The 17,362-nt window shown below is 39.2% G+C and overlaps 1 long non-coding RNA gene across 3 annotated transcripts in view; it reads right to left on the bottom strand.

Moving 5' to 3' along the window:
• Nucleotides 1–9,246: 9,246 nt before the first annotated feature.
• Nucleotides 9,247–17,362, bottom strand: part of LOC118152346 (uncharacterized) — a 29,989-nt gene continuing 21,873 nt past the window's right edge. Inside the window, exons 2-3 of one of the 3 annotated variants that reach the window (XR_004741061.3) lie at nucleotides 15,982–16,269; nucleotides 9,247–12,691 (exon numbers count right to left, since the gene is read on the bottom strand). This is a non-coding gene — a long non-coding RNA (uncharacterized LOC118152346). The remainder of the gene's footprint in view (nucleotides 12,692–15,981; nucleotides 16,270–17,362) is intronic. The other 2 variants (XR_004741062.3, XR_013533527.1) reach the window with 2 other exon arrangements.

Raw genomic sequence — 17,362 nt, 5'->3', positions numbered from 1 at the left:
TCACTCCATTGCACTCCAGCCTGGGTAACAAGAAAGAAACTCCGTCTCAAAAAAATAAAAAAAATAAATAAAAACAAACAAATGAAAAAAGAACAAACAGACTTTAGGAGTTGGCCAGAGTGAAGTACTTTGTAAGTTAATATTCGACATGCATAGTTGCTAGTACATTTGAGTGAGTTAGTGAGTTGTAAGTTGTAAAGCACTGTATGTATTTGAAGATTATTATTTAGATTGTATATAGATTATTATCACTTATATAATTATATTATTAAAATAGTTATAAAATTAATAACAGAAAAATATAGGACAAATAGAAGAATGGGCTAAAGTATAGAAAACAATCTTAAATACTATTTTTTCTATTTTGCCTTAAGCAAAAGGAAGAGGAGTTCCCAGTCATCATTTACAGGGTTTATTTAGTGCCCACTGTATATATCACTTTTGTAGCCTTACACTTTTCAACATCTTTAAAGAATAAGATTAAGTTTCACGAGGGCTGGGCAATATATCTGATTGGTTCATTGCTGTAGCACAAAGAAGATCCTTAATATATATCCATAGCATGAGTAAATGAGATAAAACTTACCATATACATTTATTAAAGAATGTATTTCTCTGAAGGTTTGTAAGGAAACAATTCAAGTACCAATCACTATGATCCAAAGTGCAACAGTCTTTGTCACTGTCAAATTCCCTTCAGTTCTTAACAGTCATTAATAAGTATTTTCCTCACATTTATGGAATAGCTAAATATTCAAAATCCACCACATCTAGCATAACTCAAGGTGCTTTCCTCTCATTCAATCTTGGGAGGTAGTGTGTTAAAATAGGCTTTATTAATATTCAAGTGTGGTGTGTCCAACAGACCAGGAGAAAATTGCCAGATAAGATCACGTATTACAGTTCCCCCCGACCCCAGGCTAAAAAAGAAGCCCACCATGCCACAGGGCCACACAGGAAAGCACTATGGTGGATAAGGTGACAGAGAGAGCAAGAGGAAAACTGGGATAGGAGCCTTTATTGTTGCTTTCTTGGGAAGGAACAGGTGAAGTAGAGTAAGTAGTTTAGGGTTGTCTAGTTTGAATCATTTCAGCAGCTTTGGGGCAGAGGAGCTGTCCCTAGTTGCCTGGTGCTGGCCTTGGGGTGATTAGGGCAGAGGAATAGTGGTCTGAAGTGTTAGAGCTTGATAAATGAGATGGTCAAGAGCATGGGCTCTGTATTGTTTGGTTTGCAAATGAAGGACTCCCAGGCAAGTCTCTATTTGCAGGAATTAGCTAGTCCTGGGAAAGGCAGTCCCTCCAGAGTCAGCAAGCCTTCAAGATGCCAAAGCATAAAACATATAGAAAACAAAAGGCATGGTTAACCTATGTACATATTTATTTATATATTTCTATTGAGAAAAAATGTAAGTCTGAGAAGTTAAGTGGCTTGATGAGGTACAGACAGCAGGAAAGACCATGAAGGAGTAGACCACAGGAGGGCATAATGCCACAGTCAACAAATTTTCCCCTTTGCTTTGTATCAAGAACATTTCTTGCCAAATAACTAACTGTCATGACACCTTTGAGTAGCAAGATTGATAAGTCAAACTTGAGTTAGTTGAAATTGATACCTATGGGGGAAAGGAGTTGACTGTAGAAGACTATGCAGAAGAGCTCTCACTCCCCAACTCATCTTTCCTTTTCTCTGCAACTGGCTTCAATCTTTCCTCTTGCAGACTGCCTTTCTTCAGAAGGCGGAATAACAACTTCTAGAAGTTTCTGTGCTCAGTCACTCAGGTCTTTACCACTTGAGAGGAAAACACACATTCCACATAATGAGAGGTCACTGACAGATCTGAGTTGGAATGCCATTCCACTCTGTGAACTAATTCTTGTCACCTGAGGAGTGAGGTACTATCGTTGCTCCATCTTGGGTCAGATGCTTATCTTTTGGGGGGAGAGAGAAAAGGAGGGAGAACTGTCACTAAAGAAGTAATAAGATAGTGGTTAGACTAAAACATTAGATGTCCACCACAGGAGATTTGGTTAAACTCAATGTAAAATCTTCAGCTTCCATTCTCAGTCAAACTCTTGGATGGTGCATTGGGTCATCTGAGGCATTTTTACCAGAGCAAATCCCCGGAACATTTCAGCCAACACACAATGGATGGGGAAAAAAAGTCTCCTTTTTTGTTGCACAAAAGAAAAATAAAGTTAAAAATGTCAGCACAATTTTGAATGGAGGCTAAATTCTGTTTCAAATAAACATGAAAGACAAAAAGAAGTGTAAGAATTCTTCAGCTCTAAAGAGTGAGATTCTCTGGGCAATACAGCCCCTGGCAGTCTGGGTGTGGGGAAACCACACTGATCCTTACAGTGTCGTAAAGTGCCTTGAGCAATAAGAATCAAGCATTTGCGATTACTTCCAGAACTTGGTCAGTACAGTGCTGAGGGAAACCAGTTCTCTTTCCCAACTGCAAGCTCTTCAACCTTAATATTTAGGGGAATGGAATCAACTTTCAATATTTGTGATCAGGACAAACTCAATCTTTGCCTGACTGACATCAAAGAGTCACCCACTTGACAGAGCAGAAACTGCATGGAGTGCTTTGTCCTTGTTTGTCTCTATCAAAGGTAAGTGATTGTCTCTGACAGTGTCACTCCCTACCATTTCCTATACATACCTGTGATTTCCCTTAGTAGTTTAAGCTCAAGTCTTTACAACACAAGGTGGTCCTAAGTTTAGAGCTCAGGGTAGGGCATGGTAGGCTTTGAACACAAGCTCCCCATCTGTTGTCTTCAGCCCCTGAGCATTAGTAAAGTGGTCAGTGAGGGCTTACAAACCATTAAACATATTCACCATTAAAGCATTATTAACCATAAACATCTAAACCATGAAACAGAAATCAGATGTTGGCCAGCATCAAAGTCGTTATGGTCTTTGCACATAATAATTGCTGCTTCTTATTGTTGGAATTATAACAGTTTCCTTGTGCAGGTAACGATCCCAACGATCAGAATTTTCAAAGTTGGGTGACATGGATCATTGATTAACACAGCAGTAATCAAGAAATTAAGAATTATTACCTATAATGCATTTTGTGATAAAAGTATTTCAAGATATAAACCTTACTTCAAGGGTTTATTTTTAAAAGTATTTTCAAAGGAATCGCATTGACTGTAAATTAGGGTAGCATAAACATTTTAAGAATGCTAGGTCTTTTAGTCATTGAACACAAGATGTCTTCCATTTACTTGTGTCTTCTTTATTTTCTTCATCAGTGTTTTGTAGTTTTTAGTTTACAAGTCTTTTATCTTCTTGGTTAAGTTTATTTCTAAGTATTTTATGCTTTATGAAGCTTTTATAAATGGGATTTAGTTAAAATTCATTTTTAGGTAGTTCATTCTTAATGTTTAGGAACACAACTGATTTCTCTACATTGATTTTGTGTCCTGAAATTTATTGAATTGATTTATTAGTTTCAACTGTTCTTTTGTGAAGTTTTTAGGATTTTTTAGATGTAAGATCATGTCATCTGCAAACAGAGGTTTTCTTTCTTTCTTTCCAGTTCTGGTGATGTTTATTTCTTTTTCCTGTCTTATTGTTCTGGCTAGAATTTCTAGTACATGTTAAATAGAACTGATGAAAGTGGGTATCTTCAACTTGATCTTTATCTTGGAGAAAAAGCTTTCATATTTTCACCATTGAATATTATATTAGCAGTGTGATTTTTATTTACATATATCAATTATATTTCAACAAAGCTGTTAAAACATAAAAATGATTCTGAGAAAAGAATATTTGGAAATATTAATAAACATTTCAGGCCTTGGCTGCTAATAGTGATGGTAACAGTGTGTGTTTAGAGTTAAGCATATTTGAAATGCAATGCTCTATTTTTGTGGGAGAAGAGGATGAGACAGTTTTTATTGCTTTGGATCCTTGAGATTAGGTGGTGAGAACAAGACAGAAAGTATCTTAGGGGAGGATCCTTAGGTTATGTGGCAAAAAGAGTATAAGGACTAAATTGCTTTTCACAGTGAAAATTCTGGAAAACTAGCAAGAGCAGGGCATGAATAACTAGCTGTGTTTATTCTGAGGGATCAAAGAGACTCATCAATACATCGTGGGTGAAGCTTCAGAAATTCATCACACCCAACCCACTCGTTTTTCAGAGAAGCAATCTACATACAGCCTTGTGTAGAGGGGTTTGTCAGTCAAAATAACCTGCCCATTATCAAGTGCTTATAGAGCAAGCGAGAAGCAAACTAAGAGTGAACTTGTGTCTGGGTGACACCATCGCCGTCACCATCACACTCTTGGGAAGGTATATATTTTTTCTGAAGTACTTTAAAGGCTCATGCTATTTTTTCTTGCAGTTTGACTCCAAATGACAAAGAAGATGAGTGGTTCAAAATGATACAAAACTCACCTGAATATATAGAAAATTTTCTAGGCGTTAGAGCTGTACAATGAGGAAACGAGTCAGCATGTCATAGATCAGAATTTAGTGAGCATGGTTTTGGGGAGGTGATGAGTCCTCTGTAAGTACAGGGATTCAAGAGTGGCATGACAACTGTGGTAAGCTCAGAGAAGTATCCCCAGCATAGTCTTGGCAGGTGGCTAGGAGAAACTTGAAAATCACAGGATCTTAGTGAGTCTGAGGAAGGCTTCGAAGAGTGGTCAGCTCGAGATAGAAGGACCAGACCTTCCTCTACCTTTCTATTCCTTCAGGAAACCTTCCACATTAAGCTTGGCTGTCCTCAGGATCCATAAAATCCTGTGACAATTCTAAATTATGATACCTGCCCCACTGAGTTAGTACAGAATACTTGAGAGGGAGATGTTCCTGAATACCTCAAATAGTCCAAGACTATTCTCAACCAAGATGGCAGACACTAAGAGCTCAAAAAATATTTGCTATGCCTATTGTTTTTATCAGCTGGTCTTTCTTTGAGAACATTAGGTGATGAAATGAAACTACTTCATGAATGCACTGTGTCATAATGAAAATACATGGACTTTAGGATCGGTCAAAATTCATTTCAAGTTTTGGCTTAATCACGTAACAGCTCAATAGTTCAAGGAGAAGGGCTTAACTCTCTTGAGGTTCTGCCTTTTCATCTGTGCGACGGGAAGTAAGATTTGTCTCAGATGGATGATGCAAAGATTTACCAAGGAGGCATGGAATATAACCAGTCTAGAGCCTCATCTCTGGTGTTAACACCCTTTGCCAGCCTCCATTGTTGGGCAGCTCCTATTGCTTAAAATATCCTTTTTTGTCTTTATTTTCAAATACTCTCTGCTTACTTAATTTCTGCTTTCACCAATGGATCCTAGACACACCACTTTTATCATTCTCACTATGCAATAGAGCTGACATTTTGGCCTCAAGTTCCCATATAGATTCTTCATGTCAGTGGGGGCATAACAACTAGTATTTGATCATGCCTGAAAATTAACAGTGAAGCCCTTTTACTTTGTATTTCTAGTTGTGACAGGTAGTTAATAAATGCAAAGGAATATTACATTCTATTACAGAGATGAATACTGGTTGGTGGTATAAATGAATATTGTCTATATTGAATTTCTCCAATCTTAGAATAGCATTATAAAAGGATCAATCATTTTGTCATTACGGTCTTCTTTGGCTCCAATCCAGTTTATTGGATTCCTTTAGTTTCAAGTAACAATAAAAATAATTGCCTCTTATATTAAATGGGAACATACTATGCTTGAGACAGAATTGAGATTTTATGACTTAGATAAAAATGAAACCACTAAAAATACAGGCTTCTTATCCATGGGCTAGTGAATTATATGTGAATAAAGTCTGTTCCTTTTCCTCATTGAGGACTGATACTGTGTCACTGGAATTTAATTTTTGAAGTTGAAGACTGGCATTTTGGTTCAGATATTTCTTGTGTTTTGGAAGAGGCAATAGAAAAGATCATCTATTTTAATGTCCTTGATTTATAATAGAGAAATCAAGGTCCAAGTTCAGTCCTTAAAATGGCTTCTGTGTATGAGTTATCAAGCCCTACGATTTCACCTTTAACTCGATCTAACAGTCACAATTAAAGGCTCATGAAGTTTTAAAACTAGTCTGGAGCTTGGTGATTATCTGGTCATACTTACTTTACAGTTGAAAACACTAAGAAGTGAATGGCTCTTCAAGGTCGCACAGAGAGTTATTGGCAGATTTCAGAGCAACAGTCGACCGCTCTTGGACTTTTCTAGATTATCTCATTTCCTCTCCTTTTTAAAAATGCAATCAATCAAGCAAGCATGCAACCACCTGTGTTGGAAGCTTCTCCACTGTGCTAAGCACTACCAAGTAATATGGGCAAATAAGGCAGAGAAATAAAATACTGTCCTTTTCATGGAAGAACTTAACAATCTTAGGAGACAACATGCTTTAGGGAACAACCCAAGAAAAAACTGAGAGACAATACATCCTATGTTTCTGCGTCCCTCCATCTTCCATTTAGACACCTGCCTCTGTGCCCTCAGAAGTCTCTGTTCTCATCTCAGCTTTAGCCTTTAGCTCACAGAATTGCAGTTGTTCACTTCACTTTTCTAGTTTTCATTTTTGTTTTCAGATCTTTGCCACTTGGCAAGTCAGTGCCTCACAATCTTCTACTCATAAACTTCAGGATTTGAAGCTACTAAAAATAACAAAATGTCAGAAATTCAGAACTCTTTAGAGCAAAGAAATGAAGAAACAGCTTACACAGCTCAATACATTCTAACACACTTCTCCCACCCTGGCCTCTCGCCTACCCTTTCCTTCTGTCTTAAATTTGTAATGACATTTTAATTAAAAAGTTGATAAAATTAAACGTAGAAAATAAACCCAGGAACATTTAATATTTGTAGATGGAGGCTGCAATTTTAGTCAGATGGAAACTCCCAGCTTGACTGATTCATTTGTGGGAGTTGTACAGAAGAGCTGCTTACAAAGAAAATCTTATGAGTAAATGGTGAATGAAGTCATCCTTTTCAGAGAATAAAAAGAAGAGTTATAGCTGGGGTAGAGGAGGGCCCTATGCATGGCCACAAAAGAGTGAGGTCCATGATTTTGGTAGAGATCTTGCCTTCCTTAGGGGTAGTAGGAGCCGTTAGGTCAAATCCCAGCCTTTGCTTGACCATATTTGGATAAAACATCAGTATTGATCATAAGGACTATTAGCAAGACCTGCCTATATTACCAATAGCCAAGGCACCAGAAGCAGAAACAGCAGGGAAGAGCTACAAATTGGGGCCATCAGAAGCAGATGTAACTTGGCACTCAGAGCTACAGAACATGTGGGGAGGGGCAGCAACAGCAGCTCCTGTGATTTTTCTGCAAAGATTGAGGAGAGACTCCGAGTTAGAATGTAAGTTTGTTAGCCTTGTGTTTTTCCTTCATGCTCTTGACTATTTTTTTTTTTTGAGGCTATATGTCCAGAGGACTCAAGAGATATGGACGAAAAGCAGGGAGCAAGGAAACATGCGGCAGAACGAAGGGAGCATGGCCCATTATTGGGAACATTCTGTGTGTAGAAAGAACACTGTGATTGGTTAAAACAAAAATAGCAACAACAAAATTACCACACACCCCTGTGTTCTGGACAGTGTGCTGGACAGAAGGGACATTGAGACAGTGGGACAAAGTCATATAACTCTATGCATATCTTTGTCTTAGCTCTTATAATCATCTACTTGCCTATCTTTCTACAAAGACTGAGGTCCTCTAAGACAAGGATACTATCTTTTGTATCTTTATGCCTGCAATGTATAGTGTATCCTCGCTGGCTATGTAACTTGCTGTGCAAACCAAGACACTTGTGAGAATGGAGTGGGTGTTAAAAATGATTACTCCTGGATGATAGACACAACCAGGACTTTACCAGGCAAAAGGAAGAAGCACTGTGCAGAATATGTATTTTCAAAGATAAATTAACCTTGGGTCAATCCTTGGAACTCATGGCAAATCTTAAAGCAGCCTCGGAGGTAGGCAGCAATTGACAATGAAAGGCATTTTGACTCTGTCAGCTGGGACACCGCTATCATTGTACATTACTGGATCATACTGTGTAGAAACCCAATAAGAAGCAGGTATGTATGAGACTAGATGTTCCACAGTCATCCAAAGAATGACAAAACCATCTCAAGAGGAACATGATAAGGTCTGTTGGCAAAGATCTCTCTTGGCATCCCAGGAACTTCTGGGGTGAATGTGTGCACTGAGCTCAAATCAGAATATCTGCAGGAAAAAAATAAAAGAAGAAAAAGAAGCCAGACCAGGAAAGTAAGAGGAAGTGGATATCACTGCTGGAGACAATGACTAATTTAAGCAGAGAAGGAGAAAAAGAACTTTTTTTCCTTTGTGCCAGTTCCTTTTACATGACTTCAGAACATTCTATGACAGCCCAGCGTGCAACTTGGCACTGTCAGAAGAGACCTGGGAAAGAAAGAAAATGCAGTAAGAAATGGAAACAGAATATCATATTTGAAAGCCTGGGGACCATTTCCAGAGTTTTCTACTTAGGGGTGAATAAGAAAACAGGAAAAAACTTTTTTGAAAAAAAAAAGTAAATGGAAAATTTCTCCCTTATCCCATCTCTTTTCACTGGAGGCAATAAGGAAAGGAATGAATTTTCATATTTGTCTGGGATTCTTCCTATGAAAAAAAACAAAAACAAAAAGAACTCAGTCAGATAAAACAAAGACTCTTCATGGAGGGGTGGCCTTAGTGTAAAAAGGCGATGCCCATTGATGGCAGGAAACCTCTTTTCTTTTTACCTTAGGTTTGGTCCCGATGCCCTTTGTCTACATCTCTTTTTTCTATGAACAGTAATTAGAGTATGTGGCCACTATATGTTATGGTCTTCCCATTCTCTCAGCCTTTCTTTCCTCCTTTCTTTCTTTCTTTCTTTCTTTCTTTCTTTCTTTCTTTCTTTCTTTCTTTCTTTCTTTTATTTCTTGTTTCCTTCCTTCCTTCCTTCCTTCTTTCTCTCTCTCTCCTGCTCCCTCCCTCCTTTCCTTCCTTCCTTCCTTCTTCTTTCTTTCTCTTTCACTTTCTTTCCTTCCATCTCTCTCTCTCTCTCTCTCTCTTCCTTTCATTCATCTTTCTTTCTTTCTCTTTAATTTCTGGCATATATGTGCAGAACATGCAGGTTTGTTACAATAGGCACACATGTGCCATGGTGGTTTGCTGCATCTATTGACCTATCCTCTAGATTCCCACCCCTCACCCGCTACCCCCAACAGGCCCCAGTGTGTTTTGTTCCCCTCCTTGCGTCCATGTGTTCTCATTTTTCAACTCCCACTTATGAGTGAGGACATGTGGTGTTTGGTTTTCTGTTCCTGTGTTAGTTTGCTGAGAATGATGGCTTCCAGATTCATCCATGTCCCTGCAAGGACGTGATCTCATTCTTTTTATGGCTGCATAGTATTCTATGTTGTATATGTACCACATTTTCTTTATCTAGTTTATCATTAATGGGCATTTGGGTTAGTTCCCTGTCTTTGCTATTGTAAATAGTGCTACAATAAACATATGTGTGTGTGTGTGTGTGTGTGTTTATAGTATAATGATGTATATTCAGCTTTCATATAGCACATTTGAAGTAGACATGCAAGAATTTTCAACAGACCACTCACTCATTGCAAATCAAACAAAAAGGGTTGAGGGAGAATGAGTGTTTATTCTTTTTTGTAAAGGAATTGTAGCTCAATCTGATTCAGTGCCGGACACCCAAGGGTATGCTCAGAGGATTACATTTCTGCTCCCACAATGGTACTGTGACTTGCACTGGTAGAGACTGAAGGTGATCACATCTTGTTCTCATGCCCTTTTTTCTTGATTGCCTTCTCTTCTCTTTGCTTGGTTAAACATGTGAGCTTATAGCCCTTCAAAGGCTAGCACACATCAGACTCTTCCCTTCCTCCCATGCTTCTTACTGGGACATGGTATATACATCCTTGGCTTGCTAGACAACTCTAGAGTGTGCATGTGCATGTGTGTGTGTATGTATTATGTGGATGATTTGTGCATACAAGCATTTGGTGCATATATGCACATGTGTGTCACATATATGCAATGTGTGTTGCCTAGTGTATGCATGTATATTGTATGTGGTGTTTTACCTGTATTGGATGTGATGTGTGTATAATGTATGTCTGATGTAGGTATAATGCATTGTGTACGTGGTTTATGGATATTGTGTGTATGTGTGTAATATGCACGTGTTGTGTGTTGTATATGTGTTTGCATGTTGTGTTTTGTGTGTTGTTTGTTCAATGTGTGAGATGCATAGGTTGTTTACATGTCTTGTGTGTATTATGTGTATGTGCATCATTGGAAATGTTGAACTGCTTTCTTATGCTCATCACTTTTGCTGGGTGTGCTCTGGCTTACCAATGTTTCATTTCAGCTTTGGGCTACTGGAACCACATTTCTTCGGATATCTCTGGGTAGTTCACAAGAGGACAGGACTTCAGACTCACCATTCCTCTGCAAACAACTACAGGGTTTCTAAAAGTTTATCAGCTATTTAGCATGCACAAACCTCTCCCTGGAGCCTTCATCCTCTCCCTGTTATCACTCACCAGCCTGTACTTTCTCATGGGGTTGTCAACTTATTCTCTCTGCATGCTCTTCACTTCCCAGTCATTCCTAAAATTGCAGTGATGCAGCCGTCCTCTGCCATAATGACTCCACTAAAGATGACCTCCCTGTGGTTAATAAAGAACCAACTGCCAAATTCACTGGACACTTTTTAATCCTTGTATTACAAACATCAAACAATTGTAAGCATCATCAAACTCTTCCTTCTACTTCAAATTCCTGTTTCTCAAATAATGTTGTTTAATTCAACATTGTTTAATTATAACATTTAAGAAAAAAATTGATTCCCAACTGAGGCCACTGTCTGTGTGGACTTTGCAAGTCCTCCCCACGTCTGTGTCTGCATGTGTTTTCTCTGAGCACTCCAGTTTCCTGTCACATGTCAAAGCTGTGCACATTAGGTTTGTTGGTGTGTCTCAGTGGTCCCAGTCTGAGTGAGTGTGGGTGTGGAGGTGAGTGTGTGCTGTGATGGTATGGCATCCTGGACAGGGTTGGGTCCCACTTAGCTCCTGAGCTGCTGGGACAGGATCCAGCCACCCAAGGCCCTGCACTAGAATAAATGAGTAAATAATTATCTAACTTGTTTTTATTATTTTTTCTTAAATGCATGTGTATCTCACATTTGTTTCAATGTTTAATATTAGAAGTGTTTGGGGTTTCTATTTAGACGTATAATGATGTGACCAGGAGCCGTGGCTCATGGCTGTGATCCCAGCACTTTGGGAAGCCAAGACAGGTGGATCAAGAGGGTTAAGAGATTGAAACCATCCTGGTACACATGGTGAAAGCCCATCTCTACTAAAAATACAAAAACTAGCTGGGTGTGGTGGTGCATGCCTGTAGTCCCAGCTACTTAGGAGGCTGAGGCAGAAGAATCGCTTGAACCTTGGAGGTAGAGGTTGTAGTGAGCTGAGAGTGTGCCACTGCACTCCAGCCTGGCAACAGAGAGATCTGTCTCAAATGAATAAATGAATAAATAAATAAATGAAGTATGATGATGTTTTTCTGACAAGACTATGCAGTAGAAACTTGATACTTGTTAATATCAATTAGCCTATGGTGAAATTGGTTTTGTCACACATTGTTTTGTTTAGAGTTGCCATTTCCAAAAGCCTATTCACAACAATAAGTAAGATCTTTCTGCACTGTGATACTCCCGCTCCTTCTCTAGCAGCTACTCAATCTTCTCCATCTCATTCTCTTCTTGGGTCCATTTTTAAAATGTTAGCTCCTAGTACTCCATTGTGGTCTCTATATTTCAGTCTATGCCTTTTCCCTGACTGACCACATTTACATGCTCAGCCTCATTTTCCTCCTCATGAATGACCCACAAGTGTCCAGGCTAAGTCAAGACCCCTTCCAGGTGCAGACTTGAGTTCTGCCTGCCTCTAGGACAGCTCCCTCTGGGTGTATCAGCAATTCTCCCCTCCACAATCTGCTCAGAGCCCATGTGTCCTCTTTTCCTTTGTATGTCACTGTCAGTGCTAAGCCTGTGGTCACTCAGGTCAGAAACCCAAGAGAGCTTTCTACCTCTTGGGGAGTGAGAATCCAATTTTCCTCAGAGAGTTGTTGGACTAAAATGAGATACGTAATACAAATGAATTTACATCACCTAGCTTTTAGTAGGTATTCAGAATATATATATTTTTTTCTTTTTCTCTCTTAAAAATTGTCATGAAAGTTCATTGAGTCAGAGATTAGTTACAGATGGGAGATTTCAGACATGACTTCAGTAAACAATCAAACAAAATTACAATATTTAAATAACCAATTAGGAAGAAGGACTGTCTCTCTGCAACACATGAATTAACAAAGAGATTCTACAACATCTCCATTACTGATGCTTAGAAATCTGTGGGGTTGGAGGACAGGAATTGTATTTTCTACTTTGTAGACAAGGAAACTGTGCTTCTGGTGGATTCTGTAACTTCGCCAAAATCACCCAGCTGGCCAGTAGCAGAGCTGGGACTGAAATAATCAGAAAAATCAGAATCCAGTTTTAAAGAGTGTATTCACATGAAAAGCTGGGAATGGCCATCTGGAAAACACAGACATCAGAGAAGTGAGGTCAGTTCTCTGAAGTTAAGATTTTGCCTACAAAGAAAGAAGACAAAAAAAAATTTAACAGGATTACAACATCTCGTATATAAGGCTGGTTTATGAGTTACAACAATTTAATTAGTTACAGTTTGTCTTTTCTGTACAACTTGTTTTTATTTCCTTTCCAATTTAAAGGAGTATATTTAACATTCCGGTACACCAGAAGTCCCCAAGACCTGGGCCACAGATGGTCTGTGGCCTGTTAGGAATGGGTCCACTCAGAGGAGGTGAACAGCGGGCAGGCGAGCCTTACCATCTGAGCTCTGCCTTCTGTCAGGTCAGTGGTGGCATTAGATTCTCATAGGAGAACAAACGCTATAGTGAACTGTGCATGTGAGGGATCTAGGTTGCATATTCCGTGAAACAGTTTCATCTCAAAACCATCCCTCCCACTCTACCCTCATCCATGAAAAAATTATCTTCTGTGAAACTGGTCCCTGGTGTCAAAAAGGTTGGGACTGCTAGATTAGACAATGTGACAACCGTGAAGTCTTTGCATGAGAGGGAAGCTACTCTATAACAAAGATCAACAATAAGAGGGTAGGGGTCTTCCCTTCCCTGGTGCCCTTTAGTCATTTACATTTTACAAGACAATGCAGGTAAGGGAGGAGGCTAATTTATAGTAAGGGAAACAAAGTTTACAGCTGCCTATGTTATAGCTGCCTATGTTGCAGCTGCCTGTCACCTGACTCAGGCCCTATAATTTTATTCCTTTAAGGCTCAAAATAATTTAAAGTTCCAACAGCTTAGAGTTGGAATTATTTATTTTCACTCCTCCCAAATGTGTGTTCCGTCTGTTTCTTGTGGCCTGCCAATAACAAGGTAGGTAATGTCTCTCTAACAAGGTAGTCATTGCCTAGTTGGACAGATTGACAGGCGACCCTCCATTTCTGAGTTCAGAGCAGAGGGCAGTGGCTGAATTAAGAGGGTCTAATCACTGTAAAAGTCCTTGGTGAGGTTGAAGCTTATGATAGTTTTTAAGACAGGGACATAGATCTGGGGAGAGAAGTGGCAGGGGCTTGCTAAGCCTGTGATGTGCCACATAGAATGAAATTGATGAAGGAGTAACTTCGGGAATATATATCTGCCAGACACATGATTATTTTGCCTATCTATAAGTGATTATTTCTAGAAGAGTAAGTACAATGCAGTGCCAGGTGCCAACACGATTCAAATAAACTAAGTTCACCATTTTATAGTCAGTGAAGTGGAATCACATACGTGATCTGATGTGGGCCTTGAAACCACCCTTTGATATTCCAATTATTATTATTTCTCTTTTATAGGTCAGGAAAGTGCAAATCTCAGAGTAGAGAATTTGTAAAAGGTCATGTTCCAAAGTCAATCAGCAGAGAGACAATAAACAATTCTAAGGCTATAGGCCTAAAATCTCTTCAACTTGTTTGCCATGCTACATCTGGGTCTTAACCCTAGTTCCCATCTTGGGCAGAGGCCTGAACTTAGGTCTGTCACAAATGTAGATAATCATAATCACTCTTCCTACCCCATGGCATTGTTTGTGAAATCCAGATTGGTAACATACATGAAAGTGTTCTGTGGAATCCAATGTAATACTATAGACCTGGAAAGTATCTGTATCAATTAGTTCCCATTTCTGCTGCCTTTCTGCTCCATGACCTTCAGCCTTATCTCAGGGAGGGAGGTACCATTTTCTCTGCTGGCAAAACAAGGCTGGTCAAATCAGTGAGCCGAGACTTCTTCGGCCATCAATACAATGTGTGCTCCATTCCTGCACATGAGGCTCTGGGCTGTTTGTAGTGTTGCTGCCCTTGTATTATAGATGTCAGAATGTCAGTGTGAGATGCCAGATCTCACAGGGGAAGCTCCTCTTTTGCAGAGGAGGGGACACAGGATTGCAGTAGTAAAGTACAACATGCCCAAGGTCACACAGATGGTTAAAGGAAAAGCCACTTCTAATAAACCATCTGTGATTTTCTTTCTGAGACCTGTAGCCTCTCTTTAGGCCCTTTCTGTCCATGTCACTGTATTCAAACAAAGAAAAAAAAAGGCCTTCTCAGCCCCCTGATTCTACTTTCTACTTATTAAAGTGGGTGGTGGGGAGGGACTGCAAATTAATCCTATCACTTCTTGGGAGAGCGACCTGGCTAAGGGTGATTTTGTTTTGTTGATATCAGCACTTTGGCAAATGTAATAGGCTTCTGATTGATTCTGTGAAAGGAAAGACTAAAGGGAGAATAAAGAGAAAAGAGGTGAGAGATAGGTGCTGATGCTGGAAAGGAATAGGTGAAAGTGACAATAGCAATAATAACAATACTAACATTTGTTGAGCACTTGGTATGTACCTAGATGTGTGCTTACAACATTTTAATTAATCCTTGTGAAATCACTATTGTTACATTTACAAAAAAAAAAAAAAAAAAAAACAGTTGAGTCTACATGAAGTTCAGTGACTTTGGATAGCATGAAAAAATAGGAAAACGATAGGTGGAATGTGAACCTTGACCATCCAGTGGCAGAGATTTTGTGCCTGGGCATTATGCTACAGTGAGAATAAGACAGTGATAAGCGTTTCTGTTGGAGTGTCAGGATTCTCAGACAATCAGTATATCCTTAGTCTGGGTAGTCTACCCCTAACAGATAGTATACCCCTCCAGGGTACTACTAACAGGTAGTACTACAGGTTACTACCTGTTAGGGATAAAGATAGCCTTATAGAGGGTGATTCAGAGGCCTCAGTTATGCACTCATTCATTCAACAGGCATTATCCTATTAGGTTAGAGATTTTAAGCAAGTGAAATAGTGCTTCTACTCATACTTGGCATTTCTTGTCCTTTGGCCTTTTGCTGTGGCAGGCAGAATTCTAAGATGACCTCAATGACTCTCACCCTTATTTCCTCCCCTTGGAGTAGTAAGAGTAGAACCTGAAAATGTGATGAATGTGACATTAGAGCGTGAATAGAGTTGACACTGAGTGTGCTTAAGGTTTTTGACTGTGAAAACATGAAAAGAGAAAGGTGGTCACTGAGAGTGAAGACATCCAGTACAGGGTGTGTCTAGAGATACAGAAGAAAGAGGGAATTTCATGAAACAAAATCCCATAACAATAGCAGATGAGGTGGTTACCACAGGATGGGAATAAAGACAAGATAACCCAGGAACAGAAGTCTTACTGCTTTGTCTATATTCTTTCTACTAAGTAGGAATGAAACGAGGGAGAATCTCATTTACCTAAAGTGAATGGGACATTGTAAGCTTTGTCATAAAATCTGAGGGTTTAATGTCAATGCACATATTTATATACCTGCCACTCTTTAGCCTCTAATACAACCTTAACTTGAGGGTGTGTGCCTAGTAGACATTCAAACTCCTCAAAGTACTATAGTTTCTGGATTTTCTTCTAAGCATATTGTAAAATTGTACTTCTCTCTTCCTTTGCAGTTATGGCTATAGGAGTCGCTTTGCCCGGTTAAATGCCAGCTGTCTCTTCAGGGAAAACACGTTAGAACCAGTTCCCAATCGCTATGTTGTCTTCTCCTCTGCCACAACAATCAGCAGTGATTTAGAGGGGGCTATTCTGCCAGCCTAGGAACTGAAGAGAGAACAACCCAGTAAAATTTCCAGCTGATCCATAAAGAGTATTTCATGACAGTAAGAAACACACCTTTCTTGTTCTAACATATTGGGCTTTGGGAATTGATTGTTACTGCGGCATAATCTAGATCATCCTGACAAAAGCAACACACAAGGAAAAAAACACTTGGCTCCCCATTATTGAGATATTTCCCGAATGGATGAATGAGACCATGCCACGTGTCATGGACCATTAGAACAACTAAAACTGGCAATACAACAGTAAAAACAGCAGCAGCAAACACAATAGTGTCTCCACGAGTAGCCCTCTGTGCTTGGATGGTAATCATAGTCACTGGGAGGGTTACACTGGCTTTTCTAAGAATTCACTGCTCTCTAGAAGCAGGGACTCTCCATCCACATTCCCCATATCGTTTTTCCACAGCTTGTCCTTAGGGTGAAAGAACAAGGGCTTTTAGTTGGCTGGGTTTTTGATGCTCTGTCTCACTCCCTCTGCCCTGAAGTAAAGCTGAATTATAAAATAGGGCCAGTCTTATCTTGGGCAGCCATGCAACAATGGTATCTGGAGGTGAGTGTTGAAATATGTCTTGGGGCTTTGGGAAATGTTTTCAATTCAACATTCTGTGATCCTTGTCCAAAGATTCTTGATAGCATCCTTTAGGAGTCACTGAATACAATCAGCACACACACAAAAAAACCCAAAACAATTATTTGCATTCAGATGCCTTAAACTAACAAGTAAAGAAGCAAATATCTAGAAAATATTTTGTAGACTAAGTAAAAATATGACTAATCACATGTATATATAATATATAATAACAGTGTAGTCGTGTATGTTCATAGCTAGTCATATATATTAGGACTCAGAGTCTTTGAGAAGAACATTGCCCAGGTGTCAGAAAATCTGGGTTTTAGTCCAAGCTCATCATTAACCAGGAAACCTAAGATGAATGACCTGGCTTTCTTTGCATTCCCTATTTATACAATAAAACATTGCACATATAAACTAATTGTTCTCTGAGGGCTCTTACAATTCATATTCTGGGATTTTATTTAGTATGATGCCACGACCTCATCTAATCATAATAACA

This window comes from Callithrix jacchus, chromosome 3, assembly GCF_049354715.1.
Source record: "Callithrix jacchus isolate 240 chromosome 3, calJac240_pri, whole genome shotgun sequence".
NCBI lineage: Eukaryota > Metazoa > Chordata > Mammalia > Primates > Cebidae > Callithrix > Callithrix jacchus.
Note: the sequence above shows the minus strand (reverse complement) of the source record. Positions and strands in the feature narration are given on the sequence as shown.